Genomic DNA, 21,628 nt, shown 5'->3' with positions numbered 1-21,628 from the left:
GTGTTATCTGCCTGTTTTGTGGTACAATAAAGCATTGCCACACTGTTTTACCCTCACCCTGTGTTGTCTGAGTAGCATTTTGCCCATGCTAATAGGAGAGCTGGAGTTCGGCAGGATGATCCCTAGTTCATGTGGTTTTGGCTAGCGGGCAGTGCTCATAGCATTCCGGCAGTGACAAGCATAGAGGTCTGCTGGAAACCTCTGGTTGTCATGCCAACCCATCCGTGACCTATGATAATGTGACGGGGTCACCGATGGGCGGATTTCCGGCGCGCTTGCTGGAAGTGCGCATTAAATGCTGCTGTCAGAGGCTGTTAGGGGCAAATGGCAACTGTTCAAGACAGCTGACGTACCGGAAAAGATGTAAGCTCACTGCCGGAGCCCACATCAAAGAGAGGAAGTACATTTACGCCTGATGTCGGAAAGGGGTTAAAGGGGATTTTCTTTACAGAGAAAGAAGTGGTAATCAATCATGTATACAACTTATAATGTTAAATAGTATAGAGTTAAGACAAGAAAATATAGTTTGTGTAAACCATGTGTAGATATACAAATTCACCCAAATGTCAAATGTAGAAACACAACAAGAAAACACAAAAAGACAAATTTGCAAAAATACTCTGCAGTAAAAAATATGACAGTAATCAGCAAGTGTTGGATAACAAATACAGGGTATTTAGTCGATACATTTTTTGTAAAAAGTGTATAGCAAGCTGCTCCACCACGTCACGGTAACCCTTCATGGAGCAGTACCTATCTAATGTATTTAAAACCTGAACATGTTAACAGTGTCTAAATGAACAGGATACAGACAGGCACCCCCCAGTATGGGCTCGTGGTGCAAGGCAGCTCATTTATGTGCATGTCACACAAGAGAGGGGTGGGGTCTCCCAAATCATGCTAAGCAAGGAGAAAACAGATTAAAAACATATGTGACATGCACAAGTGTCAACAAGTCGGTCAGACAGTGTTCACGCCACCCACTGGCTGAAACACAACAAGAAAATACAAAATGACAAATTTGCAAAAATACTCTGCAGTAAAAAATATGACAGTAATCAACAAGTGCTGGATAACAAATACAGGGTATTTAGTCGATACATTTTTTGCAAAAAGTGTATAGCAAGCTGCTCCACCACGTCATGGTAACCCTTCACGGAGCAGTCCCTATCTAATGTATTTAAAACCTGAACATGTTAACAGTGTCTAAATGAACAGGATACAGACAGGCGCCCCCCAGTATGGGCTCATGGTGCAAGGCAGCTCATTTATGTGCATGTCACATGAGAGGGGTGGGGTCTCCTAAACCATGCTAAGCAAGGAAGAAACGAATAGAAAACAAACCAGGGGAAGAGTCTTGAGGAGATCATTTGCATATTCCCAGTGCCTTCTGGGATAAGTGAAGAGTCTCCGCGAGCTCAACGATCACTGGGTTTTGGCCGTTGCAGCTGAAAAGAGGAAATCGGAGAAACCAGGGGAAGAGTCTTGAGGAGATCATTTGCATATTCCCAGTGCCTTTTGGGATAAGTGAAGAGTCTCCGCGAGCTCAACGATCACTGGGTTTTGGCCGTTGCAGCTGAAAAGAGGAAATCGGAGAAACCAGGGGAAGAGTCTTGAGGAGATCATTTGCATATTCCCAGTGCCTTCTGGGATAAGTGAAGAGTCTCCGCGAGCTCAACGATCACTGGGTTTTGGCCGTTGCAGCTGAAAAGAGGAAATCGGAGAAACCAGGGGAAGAGTCTTGAGGAGATCATTTGCATATTCCCAGTGCCTTCTGGGATAAGTGAAGAGTCTCCGCGAGCTCAACGATCACTGGGTTTTGGCCGTTGCAGCTGAAAAGAGGAAATCGGAGAAACCAGGGGAAGAGTCTTGAGGAGATCATTTGCATATTCCCAGTGCCTTCTGGGATAAGTGAAGAGTCTCCGCGAACTCAACGATCACTGGGTTTTGGCCGTTGCAGCTGAAAAGAGGAAATCGGAGAAACCAGGGGAAGAGTCTTGAGGAGATCATTTGCATATTCCCAGTGCCTTCTGGGATAAGTGAAGAGTCTCCGCGAGCTCAACGATCACTGGGTTTTGGCCGTTGCAGCTGAAAAGAGGAAATCGGAGAAACCAGGGGAAGAGTCTTGAGGAGATCATTTGCATATTTTGGCTCATCTTTTATCTTTTTAAGAAATCTCAAGATGGAACAGGCCAGGAGCCATTTGGTGAGCTGCATTTCTTGCTACATGTTCACAGATTTACCAGTGGAAAAGCCAAACTTCACATGCCACAAATGCAAGCTTGTGACCCTGTTGGAGGAAAAGTTGCAAAATCTCGAAGAGAGGTTAGCTACGTTGAAGATCATTAAGGAAGGTGAAGAGTTCTTGGACAGAGCAGAATTATCTCTTCATGTTACAGAAAGAGAAGAAATTCGAAGTGCACCTGAAGAAACAGAGGAATGGAGACATGTGACCCAGAGAAGCAGGAGGATCAGGAGGCAGTCAGCACCCATACTGCTCAGAAACCAGTACCAGGCTCTCACGCAGGAAAATGATGAAGAAATACATCAGGATAAGACTTTGCCAACAAACAGCAACCTTGTACGCCTTCAGAGTGCTCCTGGATGGAGAAAGAAAAATGTTGTGAAGAAGAAACGGAGAGTGGTGGTCATGGGGGATTCCCTGTTGAGAGGAACAGAGGCCGCTATCTGCAGACCGGATATAACTTCAAGAGAAATGTGCTGTCTTCCAGGTGCAAAAATTAAAGATGTGTCTGACAGGATATCAGGACTCTTCAGACCTACAGATGACTACCCATTCCTGCTACTACATGTGGGGACAAATGACACCGCAAGAAACGACCTGGAAACCATCTGCAGAGACTTTGAAGACTTAGGCAAGAAAGTGAAAGAACTGGGAGCGCAGGTGGTCTTCTCTTCCATCCTCCCAGTGGATGGCCATGGAACAAGGAGGTGGAATAAGATTCTGCAGGTGAACAACTGGCTACATCGATGGTGCCGTCAGCAACGATTTGGATTTCTGGATCACGGAGTGAACTACTTATACGATGGACTACTTGCTAGAGATGGGGTGCACCTTACGAAGACTGGAAAGCAGGTATTTGGAAGTCGCCTTGCTACACTTGTAAGGAGAGCTTTAAACTAGAACAACATGGGAAGGGAAGCAAAAGACCAGAAAAAGCCATACACCTGACAAATGCTACTGAGAACTCTGCTATTAGAAGTGGAAAGGAAGAACAAAGACGAAAGAATCTAATTAAAAAAAATATTGGAGAAAGAGAAATCAATCACAAACTAAAATGTTTCTATACTAATGCACAAAGCATGGGCAACAAACAAGGAGAATTGGAACTACTAACACAGGAAAAGAAATATGATGTCATTGGAATCACTGAAACTTGGTGGGACAATACACATGATTGGAATACAAGACTAGAAGGATACAACTTATTTGCAAGAAACAGACTTGATAAACGAGGAGAGGGTGTCGCATTGTATGTTAGAAACGCGTATATCTGCACAGAGATTGAAGCTTCAGAGACTGGGAGTTCTGTGGAAACTGTTTGGGTAAGAATACAAGGACAGAACAATGGAAAGGACACCATTGTAGGCATTTACTACAGGCCGCCTGTGCAAGCTGAAGATATGGATGAACTCTTTATGCATCAAATGGCCAAGTTCTCCAAAAAATTTGACATAGTTGTCATGGGAGATTTCAACTATCCAGACATTTGTTGGGAATCTCTCTCAGGCAAAACTAACAGGTCAAGGAAATTCTTATCCTCTCTTGCTGACAACTTTATCTTCCAAAAGGTAAAGGAGAAAACAAGGGGAACTGCTACCTTGGATCTAATCCTTATAAACAGGGAGGAAATGGTTGAGGAGGTAAAAGTGGCTGGGACCCTAGGAGGTAGCGACCATGCTATTTTAGAATTTTGGATAACTAGAGGCGGAAGACCTGTGAAGACTCAGACGTCAAGGTTAGATTTCAGAAAGGCAGATTTTAAGGGATTCAGAAAGAGAATTGGAGGGATCCAATGGCTGGATATCCTTAAAGACAAAAATGTCCAGGAAGGATGGGAAATCTTGAAAAATGAAATTCTCAAAGCACAGTTGTTAACAATTCCGAAAAGAGGGAAGAATAGGAAGCATTTAAGGAAACCAGGATGGATGAACACAGAACTTAAGCACATGCTAAAAAGGAAGCAAAAAATGTTTATAAAATGGAAAGAAGGAGGCATATCTAAAGAAGAATATAATGCTGTCTGCAGAACCTGCAAGGCACAAATCAGATTACTAAAGCTGAAAATGAATTGAGGCTTGCAAGAGATGTCAAAAGCAATAATAAAGGATTTTGGGGATATGTCAAAAGTAAAAGAAAAGTCAAAGATGCTATAGGATTTTTACAGGATGAAAATGATGAAATGGTAAGACAGGATGTTGAGAAGGCTGAACTTTTAAATTCCTATTTTGCATCTGTTTTCTGTCAGAAAGGAAATGTAACATCAACTGTTATTCACTGTCCTATTAAGGGAATAGAAGAATCCAGGATATCTATAAACAGAAAGATAGTGAGGAAACACTTAGCTAACCTAAATGTATTCAAGTCTCCAGGTCCAGATGAATTACACCCCAGAGTACTGAAGGAGATAGCAGAAGAAATTTTTGAACCCCTCTCCATAATCTTTGAAAATTCTTGGAGAACAGGAGAAGTGCCAGAAGACTGGAGAAGAGCAAATGTTGTTCCTATCTTCAAAAAGGGGAAGAAGGTGGACCCAGGCAACTATAAGCCGGTGAGTCTGACTTCTATACCAGGAAAGATCTTTGAACAAATTATTAAACAACATGTATGTCAATACCTGGATAAGAATGAAGTGATTAAACAGAGTCAGCATGGGTTTGTAACTAATAAGTCATGTCAGACTAACTTAATTTCCTTCTATGACGGTATTACTGATTGGGTGGATCAAGGAAATGCTGTAGATATAGTATATCTTGACTTCAGCAAAGCATTTGACAAAGTCTCTCATACAATCCTTATTGAAAAAATGACTAAGTATGGAATGGACAAGGCAACTGTTAGGTGGATTCATAACTGGCTTAGTGATCGGACCCAAAGAGTGGTCGTAAATGGCTGCACATCCAGTTGGAAGAATGTCTCAAGTGGGGTACCACAGGGCTCTGTCCTGGGCCCTGTATTGTTCAACATCTTTATCAACTATTTAGATGAAGGAATTGAGGGTAAACTGATTAAATTTGCTGATGACACAAAGCTAGGAGGGATAGCTAATACTAGAGAAGAGAGAGAGAGGATTCAAAAAGATTTAAATAAACTGGAGAAGTGGGCAGCAACTAACAGAATGGTTTTTAACAGGGAGAAATGCAAAGTACTACATCTGGGCAATAAAAATGAAAAAAGCATATATAGAATGGGAGGAATAGGGCTAAGTGACAGCACATGTGAAAAAGACTTGGGTATACTAATAGATCACAGACTGAATATGAGTCAACAGTGTGATGCAGCAGCAAAAAAGGCAAATGCAATTCTAGGATGTATTAACAGAAGCATACAGTCTAGATCACGTGAAGTAATTATTTCCCTCTACTCCTCTTTGGTCAGACCTCATCTGGAATATTGTGTCCAATTTTGGGCACCACATTTTAAAAAAGACATCAACAAACTGGAGCAACTTCAGAAAAGAGCGACCAGAATGGTGACCGGTCTGCAAACCCTGTCTTATGAGGAAAGGTTGCAGGATTTGGGAATGTTTAGTTTGCAAAAGAGAAGACTGAGAGGAGACTTAATAGCTGTCTACAAATATCTAAAGGGCTGTCACATTGTAGAAGGATCAACTTTATTCTCATTTGCACAAGGAAAGACTAGAAGCAATGGGATGAAGCTGAATGGGAGGAGACACAGATTAGATATTAGAAAAAACTTTTTGACAGTTAGAGTGATCAATGAGTGGAACAGGCTGCCACGAGAAGTGGTGAGTTCTCCTTCAATGGAAGTCTTCAAACAGAGGCTGGACAGACATCTAACTGGGATGATTTAGCGAATCCTGCTTTGAGCAGGGGGTTGGACCAGATGGCCCAGGAGGTCCCTTCCAACTCTACGATTCTATTATTCTATTCTATTATTCTATTAAATGTGACATGCACAAGTGTGAACAAGTCGGTCAGACAGTGTTCACGCCACCCACTGGCTGAAACACAACAAGAAAACACAAAATGACAAATTTGCAAAAATACTCTGCAGTAAAAAATATGACAGTAATCAGCAAGTGCTGGATAACAAATACAGGGTATTTAGTCGATACATTTTTTGCAAAAAAATTTGTCATTTTGTGTTTTCTTGTTGTGTTTCAGCCAGTGGGTGGCGTGAGCACTGTCTGACCGACTTGTTCACACTTGTGCATGTGACATATGTTTTTAATCCGATTTTTCCTTGCTTAGCATGGTTTGGGAGACTCCTCCCCTCTCTTGTGTAACATGCACATAAATGAGCTGCCTTGCACCACGAGCCCATACTGGGGGGCGCCTGTCTGTATCCTGTTCATTTAGACACTGTTCACATGTTCAGGTTTTAAATACATTAGATAGGGACTGCTCCATGAAGGGTTACCGTGACGTGGTGGAGCAGCTTGCTATACACTTTTTGCAAGAAATGTATCGACTAAATACCCTGTATTTGTTATCCAGCACTTGCTGATTACTGTGATATTTTTTACTGCAGAGTATTTTTGTAAATTTGTCATTTTGTGTTTTCTTGTTGTGTTTCAGCCAGTGGGTGGCGTGAACACTGTCTGACCGACTTGTTCACACTTGTGCATGTCACATATGTTTTTAAATGTCAAATGTTGTAGCTCCATCTAGTGGCTATGTGCAAAAGTGCCACCATAGAGTAAAATGTATCCTAAAAGAGCGTCACTATCAAGGTGGAAATGAGATTAAGTGCACCGTATTTATTGAGTATAAGATAAATCCATACATAGATATATGTAAACGGATTGTAGATATATCACTTGGTATCAGTTTAAAAGGTGAATAGATACTGTGCACTTATAAATGAATAGCTTATATAATGAGGACACAGGGGGCGTGTCTGGATGAGGAGCTGAGCGGGCGCAGGCAACACTAGCTGCATGCCCCAGCAGCAACTAACGGTCAGGGAAACCAGCAATTCCACTCACCACGACCTCAGACGGGGTCCGGGCACTGATGGGGCATGCAATGAGGAGCAGGGGAGCAGCGCTGGTCAGGATACCGGTCTTTGTGCCAGCGCCCAAGAAAATCCAAGATGGCCACCGCAGCATTCACCATGCGGCCAGCGGCTGTGTGGAGCACTCTGGGGTGTCTGATCTCCTGACACTGGGTCAGACCTCACCGGAGAGGGGAGTAATGTACTGTAAAGATGTTTCTAGAAACTTCTAGAAGTCTCCCCTTTTCTTATCAGGACATTGCAGCCTGCTGTGTAGCTGCAAACGCCCCTTCTCTTCCCCCCATACACACCAGTGTCTTCATTTGCACAGCTCTATGAAACCTGAAACCGTCCATTTCCTGTGAGCTAGGAATGTTAATTAGCTAAGTGAAAAGATGGTCCTTTGTTTAAAACCAAAGGCTGGTTACACGTATAGGAAATATTAAAAGAAGCCTAGCTCGTACTCCGCTCATGACAGAGATATAATAGTGATATTTCCGTTATCTGAGTGGACCCAGCTTCGCTACGGTGCCTCTGGTGAAGTTCTCGGACCTCCAGAAACCGAGATATGGATTGCTCCCAAATGGAATGTCGTAATTATTGCATGCTTGGAGTTGTTTCACTCTATTCTATGAGCTACAACCAATGATACCATATATGTGTTTGTGCAGGCTCCCCTCGCTAAGATATGATCCTCATAAGTTTTGTAGCCAAATCATAACTTAAAGAGAGGGAGGGTGGTCCTCTCCAGACCGCCCCTTTCATGAGGTCACAAACCCTAGTCTATAAGCATTCCCTACCATATCCCATGCCACTTGGAGCTGAGTTTTGATGCTGAACAGACCTAACCCCCATTTCTTGAGATGTTTGGTTGCCGCCCCTCCCCCAAGCCACATGGGATGCCTAAAGAGTCATAAGCAACCGTGAGTGTACTTTCTGTTTTCATCCATTTTTGTTTTATACTTGTACATATTTTATATCTCAATTTTATAACAACTTTTATCTATATAATCACTGCCCTCATTTTGGGGAATAAATGATATAATAATTCAGTCTGTCTTCATGCTCTTAGAAACGATCTATACGCCTTGTTTAGATAATCGCTACTAATTCAAGGGGCTTGCCGCGGACCCTCTTAATTAACTCTTTGATTAAATAAACCGTGGATGGTGGCAGCGTGGTGTGTGTGATTGATTAGGCTAGTTGGCAGGACAGAAGGGTCTTATATTGCTAAAGGGGGGCTGCGGCCACAGCATTGATAATTCCCTTACTGCGGTAGCCTAATTGCCCGTGCACAACAAGCAGCCCGTCCGGTGACTAATTATCCTAGGTGCAGTTCCCTGACTGACCTGAGGGTAAGGGGACGCCGGAGAGCTGCGAGTTCCAAAGTGGAACTGAGAAAGTGGGACATACATAAATCCCCGCAGTTCTTAGAAGGTTGTTAGCAGTGGTGGGGCACCCAAAATAAACCCCCCCTGCGGCAAATTGTTAGAGCAAGGTTAGCTTGCTGCATTTTTGTCACATGGTGCCAGTGGTGGGATAACTAAGATAAGCCCCCACTGTGCCTGTGATAGCCGTGTGCCGCATCCCTCCGTCCGCTGATACACCCGTGTCAGTGGTGTGATTGTGACATATTGGTGACACAGGGTCCACTGTCCGTCACGCTTTGGTGGCAGCGGGTCTCCCGTTCATCACATATTGGTGGCAGCGGTGGGATTGTGACATATTGGTGAAACAGGGTCCGCTGTCCGTCACGCTTTGGTGGCAGCGGGTCTCCCGTTCGTCACAAGGGGCATGAATGCAGTGGAGCAGGCACAGGATAGATCGGGCAGCTCTTCATCCAGGAGCCCGGAGAAGCAGAGCAACAAATTGCAAGTATATGCACCTGACACGGCACCCCTCCACCCCATCACTGAGGCCACACTGAAGTCCCTGCTAGGAGATCTAAAGCAGGCTATACATAGTGACATTACCTCAGCCCTCACTGCACTACAGAAAGACATCGGGCACATAGGGGACAGAACAGCCCGTACTGAGGAGAAGCTGGAGGAATTCACCACAGCCCACAACGACTTAGTGGACTCTCATTATGAGGCAGATGAGCAGATCACCACCCTAAAACTAAAGCTGGCGGATTTGGAGGACCGCTCCAGGCGCAACAATCTGCGCTTTATGGGATACCAGAAAGCGTTGCTGCGGGTGCGTTGTAGGAGTTCCTAACAGATTTCTTTACCGCACTAGTCCCTGAGGCGGAGCAGCGAGACCTCATAATAGAGCGCACAGGATCCCCAAACCCAAAAGTGCCCCCGCCTCTGCGCCCAGGGATGTAATTGCCAGGCTTTATTTTTATCATTTTAAAGAAGCCATTAGCAAAGCTGCAGCGAGTGGACCGGAGCTCCCAGAGGTTCAAGTGCATCATGGTGTTCACCGACCTATCCGCCGTGACCCTGAAAAGAAGGCGGGAGTTCTCCACAGCCACCAAGATCCTACAGGACAACGGGATCACGTACAAGTGGGGCTACCCGGTGATTGTCACCAAGAATGGAGCCACGCAGCTCCTGACTTCCCCCCCGAGAGGCCTTTCCTCTTCTGCAGAAGTGGTCGCTGGCGTCGGTGGACGAGGATACCAGCTCCCCGCTGAAGAAGATGCCGCCCACCCTGATGAAGGTGTGGACATGAACAAGAGAAGAGAATACAAGACTACTTTTCACCATGGTCTGCGGAGGCACAAGAGGAGAGTTTTTTCTTTCTCTTCACCCCCCCACTATATACTGGATAGAGGAGCATATCAGCCCCCAATGCCCCCACTATATACTGGATAGAGGAGCATATCAGCCCCCAATGCCCCCACTATATACTGGATAGAGGAGTATATCAGCCCCCAATACCCCCCACTATATACTGGATAGCGGAGCATATCCAGGAGGTTCACTTAGAACCAAACTCTATTTTTGAAGCTGTTACAGTTTTTTCACAAAATTAAAGTTTGTTTTTTGTTAGTCCCCCATTTTTCCTAATTGTCTAGTGGTGACACATAGATTGTATCTGTAATCTGTACATGGTTCTTCACATTTCTAGCATTAATGTAAAGGGACTGAATAGTCCATTCAGAAGATCCCTTCTGTGGAGAGAGGCCCAATCCCTAAAAGCAGATGTATTGTGCATTCAGGAAACCCACCTATACAGCACTGACGCCCATAGATTGCAGAATAGAAATTTCCCAAATGTCTTTCATTCCCAAGCAATTGACAAAAAAAGAGGAGTAGTAATCGCGATAAAGAACACCGTCGCCTTCCAGCTAATCACCAGCGTAGTGGACGACGAGGGCAGATATGTCATCCTAGTCTACACCATAAATAACAAGACCTACACAATTGTCTCTATTTATGCCCCTAACTCCAAGCAGATCTCATTTCTTAAAGGTACCCTGGCGGTAGTGGCAAAGGTTAAAAAAGGTGCCTTGTTAGTCTGTGGGGACTTTACCATCACCCCCTGTCCTAACATTGATAAATCGGTACCCCTCAGAAGAAAGAAAACACCCAATCACTCTCTCAGACCTTCCTAGAGGAAGAACTCTACGATGTCTGGCGGGCACTACATGCCTCCGAGCGGGATTACACATTCTACTCACACTCCCATAGAGGTGACTCCAGAACTGATCTAATGGTCACAGATAAATGGTTATTACAGGCCATGATAGGGAACATAACCTGGTCGGACCATGCCCCGGTCTCCGGTCAAATTACAGAGGGATACAACTATCCGACATATTCCCCATGGAGAGTGAATAACTACCTAATCACATCCCATAAAATTAGGCCCCAATTGCAGGAATCATTATTAGAATATTTCACAATTAATAACACACCCGATGTGTCCGTATCTACAGTATGGTGCGCCCACAAGGCCAACATCCGGGGTAAAATAGCGTCTCAGAATAAAAAACCAACACTACACCAAATAGAGGAAATTAATCAAAACATAGCCGCACTAGAAGAGGCACACAAACGTAGCCACACAAACACAATCCTCCAAACATTAGAGAAACTAAGATATGAACTATACCACCTGCTCCAACCCAAATACGAGCACAATCTACGGAAAAGTAATGCCAAATATTACTGTCAGGGAAGCAAAGCGGGCAAAATTTTAGCATAAGTGAAGAGTCTCCGCGAGCTCAACGATCACTGGATTTTGGCCGTTGCAGCTGAAAGGAGGAAATCAGTAAATTTTGGCTCATTTTTCATCGCTTTGAAATCTCTAACAATAACAATATGGAAGAGGCCAGGAGCCATTTGGTGAGCTGCATTTCTTGCTACATGTTCACAGACTTACCAGTAGAAAACCCAAACTTCACATGCCACAAATGCAAGCTTGTGTCCCTGGCGGAGGAAAAGTTGCAAAATCTCGAGGAGAGGATAGCTACATTGAAGATCATTAAGGAAGGTGAAGAGTTCTTAGACAGAGCAGAATTATCTCTTCATGTTACAGAAAGAGAAGTTAAAAGTGCACCTGAAGAAACAGAGGAATGGAGACATGTGACCCATAGAAGCAGGAGGATCGGGAGGCAGTCAGCGCCCATACTGCTCAGGAACCAGTACCAGGCTCTTACGCAGGAGAATGATGAAGAAATACATCAGGATAAGACTTTGCCCACAAACAGCAACCTTGTACGCCTTCAGAGTCCTCCTGGATGGAGAAAGAAAAATGTTGTGAAGAAGAAACGGAGAGTGGCGGTCATGGGGGATTCCCTGTTGAGAGTAAGAATACAAGGACTTACTTACTGTTTGGGTAAGAATTCAAGGACAGAACAATGGAAAGGACACCATTGTAGGCATTTACTACAGGCCGCCTGTGCAAGCTGAAGATATGGATGAACTCTTTATGCATCAAATGGTCAAGTTCTCCAAAAATATGACATAGTTGTCATGGGAGATTTCAACTATCCAGACATTTGTTGGGAATCTCTCTCAGGCAAAACTAACAGGTCAAGGAAATTTTTATCCTCTCTTGCTGACAACTTTATCTTCCAAAAGGTAAGGGAGAAAACAAGGGGAACTGCTACCTTGGATCTAATCCTTATAAACAGGGAGGAAATGGTTGAGGAGGTAAAAGTGGCTGGGATCCTAGGAGGTAGCGACCATGCTATTTTAGAATTTTGGATAACTAGATGAGGAAGACCTGTGAAGACTCAGATGTCAAGGTTAGATTTCAGAAAGGCAGATTTTAAAGGATTCAGAAAGAGAATTGGAGGGATCCATTGGCTGGATATCCGTAAGGACAAAACTGTCCAGGAAGGATGGGAAATCTTGAAAAATGAAATTCTCAAAGCACAATTGTTAACAATTTCAAAAAGAGGGAAGAATAGGAAGCATTTATGGAAGCCAGGATGGATGAACACAGAACTTAAGCACATGCTATAAAGGAAGAAAAAAATGTTTATAAAATGGAAAGAGGGAGGCATATCTAAAGAAGAATATAATGCTGTCTGCAGAACTTTCAGGGCACAAATCAGATTATCTAAAGCTGACAATGAATTGAGGCTTGCAAGAGATGTCAAAAGCAATAATAAAGGATTTTGGGGATGTCTCAAAAGTAAAAGAAAAGTCAAAGATGCTATAGGATTTTTACCGGATGAAAATGATGAAATGGTAAGACAGGATGTTGAGAGGGCCGAACTTTTAAATTCCTATTTTGCATTCGTTTTCTCTCAGAAAGGAAATGTAACATCAACTGTTTTTCACTGTCCTATTAAGGGAATAGAGGAATCCAGGATATCTATAAACAGGAAGATAGTGAGGAAACAGCTAACCTAAATGAATTCAAGTCTCCAGGTCAAGATGAACTACACCATAGAGTACTGAAGGAGATAGCAGAAGAAATTTTTGAACCCCTCTCCATAATATTTGAAAATTCTTGGAGTACAGGAGAAGTCCCAGAAGACTGGAGAAGAGCAAATGTTCCTATCTTCAAAAAGGGAAGAAGGTGGACCCAGGCAACTCTAGGCCGGTGAGTCTGACTTCTATACCAGGAAAGATCTTTCAATAAATTATTAAACAACATGTATGTAAGTACCTGGATAAGAATGAAATGATTAAACAGAGTCAGCATGGGTTTGTAACTAATAAGTCATGTCAGACTAACTTAATTTCCTTCTATGACAGAATCACTGATTGGGTGGATCAGGGAAATGCTGTAGATATAGTATATCTTGACTTCAGCAAAGCATTTGACAAAGTATCTCATACAATCCTTATTGAAAAAAATGACTTGGTATGGAATGGACAAGGCAACTGTTAGGTGGATTCATAACTGGCTTAGTGATCGGACCCAATAGTGGTCGTAAATGGCTGCACATCCAGTTGGAAGAATGTCTCAAGTGGGGTACCACAGGGCTCTGTCCTGGGCCCTGTATTGTTCAACATCTTTATCAACGATTTAGATGAAGGAATTGAGGGTAAACTGATTAAATTTGCTGATGACACAAAGCTAGGACGGATAGCTAATACTAGAGAAGAGAGACAGAGGATTCAAAAAGATATAAATAAACTGGAGAAGTGGGCAGCAACTAACAGAATGGTTTTTATCAGGGAAAAATGCAAAGTACTACATCTGGGCAATAAAAATGAAAAAAGCATATATAGAATGGGAGGAATAGGGCTAAGCAACAGCACATGTGAAAAAGACTTGGGTATACTAATAGATCACAGACTGAATATGAGTCAACAGTGTGATGCAGCAGCAAAAGAGGCAAATGTAATTCTAGGATGTATTAACAGAAGCATACAGTCTAGATCACGTGAAGTCATTATTTCCCTCTACTCCTCTTTGGTCAGACCTCATCTGGAATATTGTGTCCACTTTTGGGCACCACATTTTAAAAAAGACATCAACAAACTGGAGCAAGTTCAGAAAAGAGCGACGAGAATGGTGACCGGTCTGCATACCCTGTCTTATGAGGAAAGGTTGCAGGATTTGGGAATGTTTAGTTTGCAAAAGAGAAGTCTGAGAGGAGACTTAATAGCTGTCTACTAATATCTAAAGGGCTGTCACATTGTAGAAGGATCAACTTTATTCTCATTTGCACAAGGAAAGACTAGAAGCAATGGGATGAAACTGAATGGGAGGAGACACAGATTAGATATTAGAAAAAACTTTTTGACAGTTAGAGTGATCAATGAGTGGAACAGGCTGCCACGAGAAGTGGTGAGTTCTCCTTCAATGGAAGTCTTCAAACAGAGGCTGGACAGACATCTGACTGGGATGATTTAGTGAATCCTGCTTTGAGCAGGGGGTTGGACCAGATGGCCCAGGAGGTCCCTTCCAACTCTACGATTCTATGATTCTATGATTCATATTGCATGGTCAGTTTTACCACAAAATGTACACCGTAAAAACAATTCACAAAAAACAATGTCAGAATTGCTTTTTTCAGAATTTCACCACACTTGGAATTTTTTCCTCGTTTTTGAGTACACTATGTGGTAAAATTAAGGGAGTCATTGAAAAGTACAGCTCGCCCCGCAAACATCAAGCCCTCATATGTCTATGTGGCCAGAGAGATAAAGAGTTATGGCTCTGGGAAGAAGGGAAGGAAAAATGGAAACAAAAAAACAAAAATGGGCCGCAGCATGAAGGAGTTAATTGCGTCTTTCTGCCACTTAAAGGGAAAGTTAGAAATTAGTTGTGTCAGGTCAGCGTTATGTTCATGGCTTCTGATTTAGAGGAGTTGACTATAAAGAAACATACCTGTGATTCCAGCTTACTCCGTGTCTCTGCCATCAATAGGCTCCTGGTTACCAATAGGGGGCGACTGGAAAAAGGTCTGGTCACTAGCGATGGGCGATCCCGAACTGTAAAGTTCCGACCCTGTACCAAACATATACTGCTCAGTCATAAGGTCCTGAACATGGATTTCCATGGGAAACCCGTGTTACAGTTCGGGTCCAGGGCCTGTAATAGCATAAAATTAATAATAAATATTATACTTACCTGTCCGGCGATGTGTCCTCCCATCCCGCTGACTCCCGGCCACATCTGCTTCCGGGGCCGCGCATTATCTTCCGGCGGTATTCACTGCTCTCGGCAGTCTTTGGCTTTTTCCTGCAGTGTTCGTGTGGTGATGTCAGGGTTCATCCCAGTTCATGGGTCGGGCCATGACGTGGGGTGAACCCTGATGTAACCGCATGAACACCGCCGACGCCGGCTGAAAATTGCCGAGCAGTGGAGTGAATAACCCGGAAGTTAATGAGCGCCCCCGAAGTAGATGCGGCCGGGAGACAGCGGGACGGGAGGACGCGTCACTGGACCAGTAACTATAATTATAATGTTTATTATTAATTTTATGCTTTGTTTTACAGCCCCCCCGCCCCATTCCATATCTGTAAAGTCCAAGCTCGGGGTTCGGATGCAAGTTCTCGTCATCTCCGGCCCCAAGCTCAAAGTTTACAAAAAAACTCGGGTGAACCCACCGATCCTGATCATCGGGGGATACGCCCATCACTACTGGTCACAGTTAGAAACTAAATGGATCCGGCGATTAAATCCCTGACATCCCAATGGTGTAGATGAAGTTCTCAGCTTCTCCCCTTTCCTATAGGGGGTTTGGTGGAATTCGTTCTCTACACTCTTTATTACATAGAACAGTTTTCTCTGATCTCAATGTGTCTTATTTGTTTCTTATTTCCCCATAATACAACGGTCACAAGATCGCCGATCTGCACTTTACTCTCCGATGGTGACGATCCTCTAGACATCCGGACAGTCAGGAGCATTGGATCCATCTGTGTCTCCCCACTATTCTAACAATGGACGCTCTCTCCGCGATCATTTCCTCCTCTATACGGTTATTACGGGGAATGACGCTGTGATGACTTCTCTTCTGGGAGAGACACAGATCACAGGTGACTAATATTGCAGTGTGAATAGAAACTTATATTTCCGGTATTTTTCTGCCCTTACATTGTGGGTTATGAGGTGTTTGGGGCTTGTTTTTTGTTCCGCCCTTTTCCCTTTGTTTTTATCTTTCCAGTTGGTAATTGGGATTCTAATATAAGCCCATATATCCCGGGAAGTGTCAGGTGCTGGGATCTCATTATATTATTAATAACAATTTCATTCCCGATTATTCCCGTCATTTATTGCTCATTACATTCTCTCTATATAATAACAGATTCCTCTTTGTTACACGTCCTAATACTGATCATTTAAATCTCTATATTGTAGAGGAAACATTTCTAGGAGTGTATACACTTCACCACAAACACTTCCCATAGATTTTATTACCATCACTGTTATTAAGCTGCTTTTCTCTTTATATCTTTACCATATCACTTTTTATTCTCTTTTCTTACCCGTTGCACAGTTGCACTCTCACTGGTCACTTGGTGGGGTCACATTTGGCTCTTTTCACCTGCATTGTTTTGTTTCCGGACCCCTCTCACTATCACTTTACCTGATTGATCGCTACCAGATGGCTCTATGCAGCATTATCCATCTTGGTCTTACCAACAGGTTTTCATCCTGATCCTCCTGCTTCACTGGGGAAGATGTGACCGGGGAACAGCCCCAATTCCTTTAGGAACACCCCCACTTTACCCCAGAGTTACTCCCCTTGCCTGGATTAGTGCCGGACCTTGGTGTGTTGGAAACACTTATCCGTACCCTCTGAGGAAGCTGACGTGGCGAAACGCCCGTAAGAGGGAATAGTGGTGAATCTGCCATCTTTCTCTGTACACTCCCGGCATGTCGCCTGTAGGATCTGTAATCTCCATCTCTTGTTAGGATGGTTCCTCCTTTACACTATATGGGCTGTGCTGTATTCCTGGGATATCCCATATAGCACTGGCTGCACTTTATATCTCCTATTTGTATCCCAGGGATGTAATGCGCTGTCAGCTCTGTATTCTCTCACTATTTATACCCTTTGCTCTGTGTCCTCTCATTATATAAGCTATTCATCTATAAGTGCGTCTTCTGTATGTGAAGACGCACATAGTTGTTCATCCCCTGATTTTCATTTTGTGGTTTCCACACATTCAGTGTGGTTTCTTCTGCGCACTTTTGGTTAGATTATGTGCGTCTTCACAATTTTTATTTTATATTGACTATTGTTGTGTCACTTCATTTGTATATTATTATATACACAACATTCATATATATTTTATACCTCACTATATATTTTTTCTTTGCATTTTTTTATCACCTTTTTATCTTTGGGGTCTATATAGAAATATACAACTATTACCTGTTTATTATTGAGCCTGTTTCTATATTTTTACATGGTTATATATCAAGCTTCAAGCTATAACATATTATATTATGACACCGTGTACATGCCTGGTATGTCTTTCTTTTAATTGTTTTATGTGTATACCCATATTTTAATAAAGGGTATTTTAATTATAACCACACTTTGTTGCATATATTTTATTTATTTTCACCTGCCACCTTGCCGGTTTTTCTTCCCCCATATTCAGTGTGTATAGTCACTCTCTCCGGATGGTCTGCCATCCATAGTTTCAGAGGGGTGTTCTAACTTGGATTTTATTTTATTATATTTCATTATAGTGCTCTATTAAGTATTGAATTTATTAAGTTCATCACCCTTTTTGTTTTCATCTATAAGTGCACAGGATCTATTCCCCTTATACACCGATATCCAGTGATAGATCTACAATCCGGTTACATATATCTATGTATGGATTTATCTTACACTCAGTAAATACGGTGCACTTATCTCATCTCCCCCTTGATAGTGACGCTCTCTTAGGATACATGTTACTCTATGATGGCACTTTTGCACATGGCCACTAGATGGCGCTACATTTGACATTTGCCTGAATTTTTATATCTACACATGGTTTACACAAATTATATTTTCTTGTGGTAACTCTATACTATTTACCATTAGGAGCTGTGTATTTCTGTAATTATCTGTATGTATACATGATTGATTACCACTTCTGTCTCTGTAAAAACAATCCCCTTTAACCCCTTTCTGACATTGGGTGTAAATGTACTTCCTCCCTTTGATGTGGGCTCCGGCGGTGAGCTTACATCTTTTCCGGCACATCAGCTGTTTTGAACAGCTGCCATTTGCCCCGAACAGCCTCTGACAGCGGCATTTAATGCGCACTTCCAGCAAGCACCGGAAATCCCACCCATCGATGACCTCATCACATGATCATGGGTCACCGATGGGTTGGCATGAGAACCAGAGGTCTCCAGCAGACCTCTATGCTTGTCACTGCCGGAATGCTATGAACGCCACCCACTAGCCAAAACCGCACGGACCAGGGATCGTCCCGCCGAACTCCCGCTCTCCTTTTAACTTGGGCAAAACGCTACTCAGACAGCACAGGGTGAGGGTAACACAGTGTGGGCAATGCTTTATTGTACCACAGAACAGGCAGATAACACATAGAACACGAAGAAAAGATGAGGTGGCACTCACCAGTGTAAAAAGTCTGTTCTTTATTGATCAAGCAGTTCACAGCGTGTCCTCAGGGAGATGGAGTATGCGAGTGATGACGGCCATTTTGCGCTTCTGCGGGTCCACACTTTCTTTACTTGGTGTGCACCCGAAGTGTCCAGTTACATGAGCTCGTCATGGCTCACTGAGCAGTATCGCACCGAGCACATGTGGCGGCCGTGATTTCCCTGCTGTGCAGTTTATCTATTTGTATGCTAACACATAGAACAGTCAAAGAAAAATACCCAAGATGGGGCACATTACAGAGTCTCACCCTTCCACTGACCCGCCAGGATAATAGCAGCTGTGACTACAGATCTTCCAGGGTCGCAACTCCACCTGTGGCACACACACACAGGGGTAATGACAAGCATAGGAAATTGACAGTCCATACAAGGTACAAGGCCAGTTGATCCGAGGATCACAACCTGTCTCCAAACGTATCCATGGTTCAGCAATGGCCAATGGAGCAGATCTGTATTCTTCCAACCGAGGCTGAAAACCCCTAGGTTGTTTCCTATAGAATGATAGATCCGTGTCCCTTGTGATGATGTTGTGGCTGCTGTCCTGTCTCTTGTCCTTTGGATGTATAGATGTCAATATCACCGGCTTACACAAACAAAAGTCTGTTTTCTTGACCAACCAGAAATCAACACTTACATTTAAAGCCAACATACAGATAACTTTCTATTATTCTTCGTTTGCTAAAAAATATTCATCTGGTTAATTAAGATACAATGCTGTAAGTCTTCACAATGCCAAAAGTAAAAAAAAGTTTTTAAAAATGTTAAAAAAATATAAAAGTTCAAATCACCCCTCTTTCAAAATACAGCAATAAAAAAATCAAACATACACATACTTGTTATAGCCGCGTTCAGAATCGCCCGATCTATCACTATAAAAAAGAATTAACCCGATCGCTAAATGGCGTAACGAGAAAAAAGGTCAAAACGCCAGAATTACTTTTTTTGGTTGCCGCAACGTTGCATTAAAATGCAATAACGGCCGATCACAAGATCGTATCTGCATCAAAATGGTCTCCATTAAAAACATCAGCTCGGCAAGTAAAAAATAAGCCCTCACCCAATGCGAGATCATAAAAAATGGAGACGCGACGGGTATCGGAAAATGGTGCAATTCTTTTATACTTTACCTAATAAAGAGGAGTTATTTTTACAGTGGGTATGGAAAGTATTCACACCCCTTTATATTTTTCACTCTTTGTTTCATTGCCGCCATTTGGTAAATTCAAAATCATACTATCTATTCCTGACACTGGAGTGGATTATAAGCTTCCGAAGTAAATAGTTTGAGGTCTGGGATCTGCCAATATGTGGCTAGTTTTCTGACTGTTTCGAATAACATGATACATGATACATGATTTTAGTTTTTTTTTGTCTAGTCTCGCTTGAATATAGGTCAATATTAAATAGTGTCCTGATGAGTCGCCTTTGGTGAGGACGATGAAGCCCGTAGAAATGAGAGGCTTGGAGAGTGAGTGTGTATACGTCACCTCACCCCATATACTGAACTGTGGGGTATATGTTATTTTCTATTAGTCACCTTCTGACTAGCCTTCAGGGGGTGAATTATGGGTATAGTTTTACATTTGGAATTAATAAAGTTTAGTTTTATGTCAGCAAACATGAGGAATGACAAGAGACAACCCATTTAAGAAGATTCAGTTTGGGTTAAAACTACTCCGACACTATTAATATAAAAAAGTCTTCTCCCCTATGTGACGACTCTGATGTTTATTAACAGATGATTTCCAAGTAAAATATTTCCCACATTAAGAAAATGAAAAAGGCTTCACTTCTGTGTGCCTGCTCTGATGGCGATCAAGGAGCGCTTTGTGGTTAAAATATTTCCCACATTAACAGGAAAAAGGCTTCTCCCCTGTGTGAGTTCTTTGGTGGATAACAAAATGTGATTTCTGTGCAAAACATTTCCCACATTCTGAACAAGAAAAAGGCTTCTCCCCTGTGTGGATTCTCTGGTGATTAACACAATCTGATTTATTGTTAAAACATTTCCCACATTCTGAACATGAAAAAGGCTTCTCCCCTGTGTGAGTTCTCTGGTGGGTATCATAGAATCATAGAATCGTAGAGTTGGAAGGGACCTCCTGGGCCATCTGGTCCAACGCCCTGCTCAAAGCAGGATTCGCTAAATCATCCCAGTCAGATGTCTGTCCAGCCGCTTTGTGGTTAAAATATTTCCCACATTAACAGGAAAAAGGCTTCTCCCCTGTGTGAGTTCTTTGGTGGATAACAAAAGTTGATTTCTTTGCAAAACATTTCCCACATTCTAAACATGAAAAAGGTTTTTCTCCAGTGTGAATTCTCTGGTGGGTAACAAAAGTTGATTTCTGTGCAAAATATTTCCCACATTCTGAACAGGAAAAAGGCTTCTCCCCTGTGTGAGTTCTCTGGTGCTTAACACAATCTGATTTCTGGTTAAAACATTTCCCACATTCTGAACAGGAAAAAGGCTTCTCCCCTGGATGAGCTCTCTGGTAGTTAATTAAATTTGATTTCTGTGCAAAATATTTCCCACCTTCTGAACAGGAAAAAGGTTTCGCTCCTGCGTGAGTTCTCTGGTGAGTAACAAAATGTGATTTCCATGTAAAATACTTCCCACATTCTGAACATGAATATGGCTTCTTTGCTTTAGGAGAAGTATGCTTTTTATTGCCTCTTTTGTTACTTAGATTTTCCTTAGTAGTCAGTAATGAATCAGAAGATGGGACCTGTTTCATAGGATCAGATGAGAAATCTTTGCTGTGAATGGATGATGATATATCTGGAGTAACAGCAATCACTTCAGTTCTATCTCGTAGGATCTCAAGATCATCAGATTTAAAAGTTGAAGATGTCAGCTGTCCCTCTGATCTTCTGGTACAGTCATCTGCTAAGATAAAAAAACAATTATTTTTTAATAAAATATCCTTG

Source organism: Dendrobates tinctorius, unplaced genomic scaffold, assembly GCF_039654945.1.
Source record: "Dendrobates tinctorius isolate UK_male_01 unplaced genomic scaffold, ASM3965494v1 ptg000274l, whole genome shotgun sequence".
In the NCBI taxonomy this organism is placed as follows: Eukaryota; Metazoa; Chordata; class Amphibia; order Anura; family Dendrobatidae; genus Dendrobates; species Dendrobates tinctorius.
Note: the sequence above shows the minus strand (reverse complement) of the source record.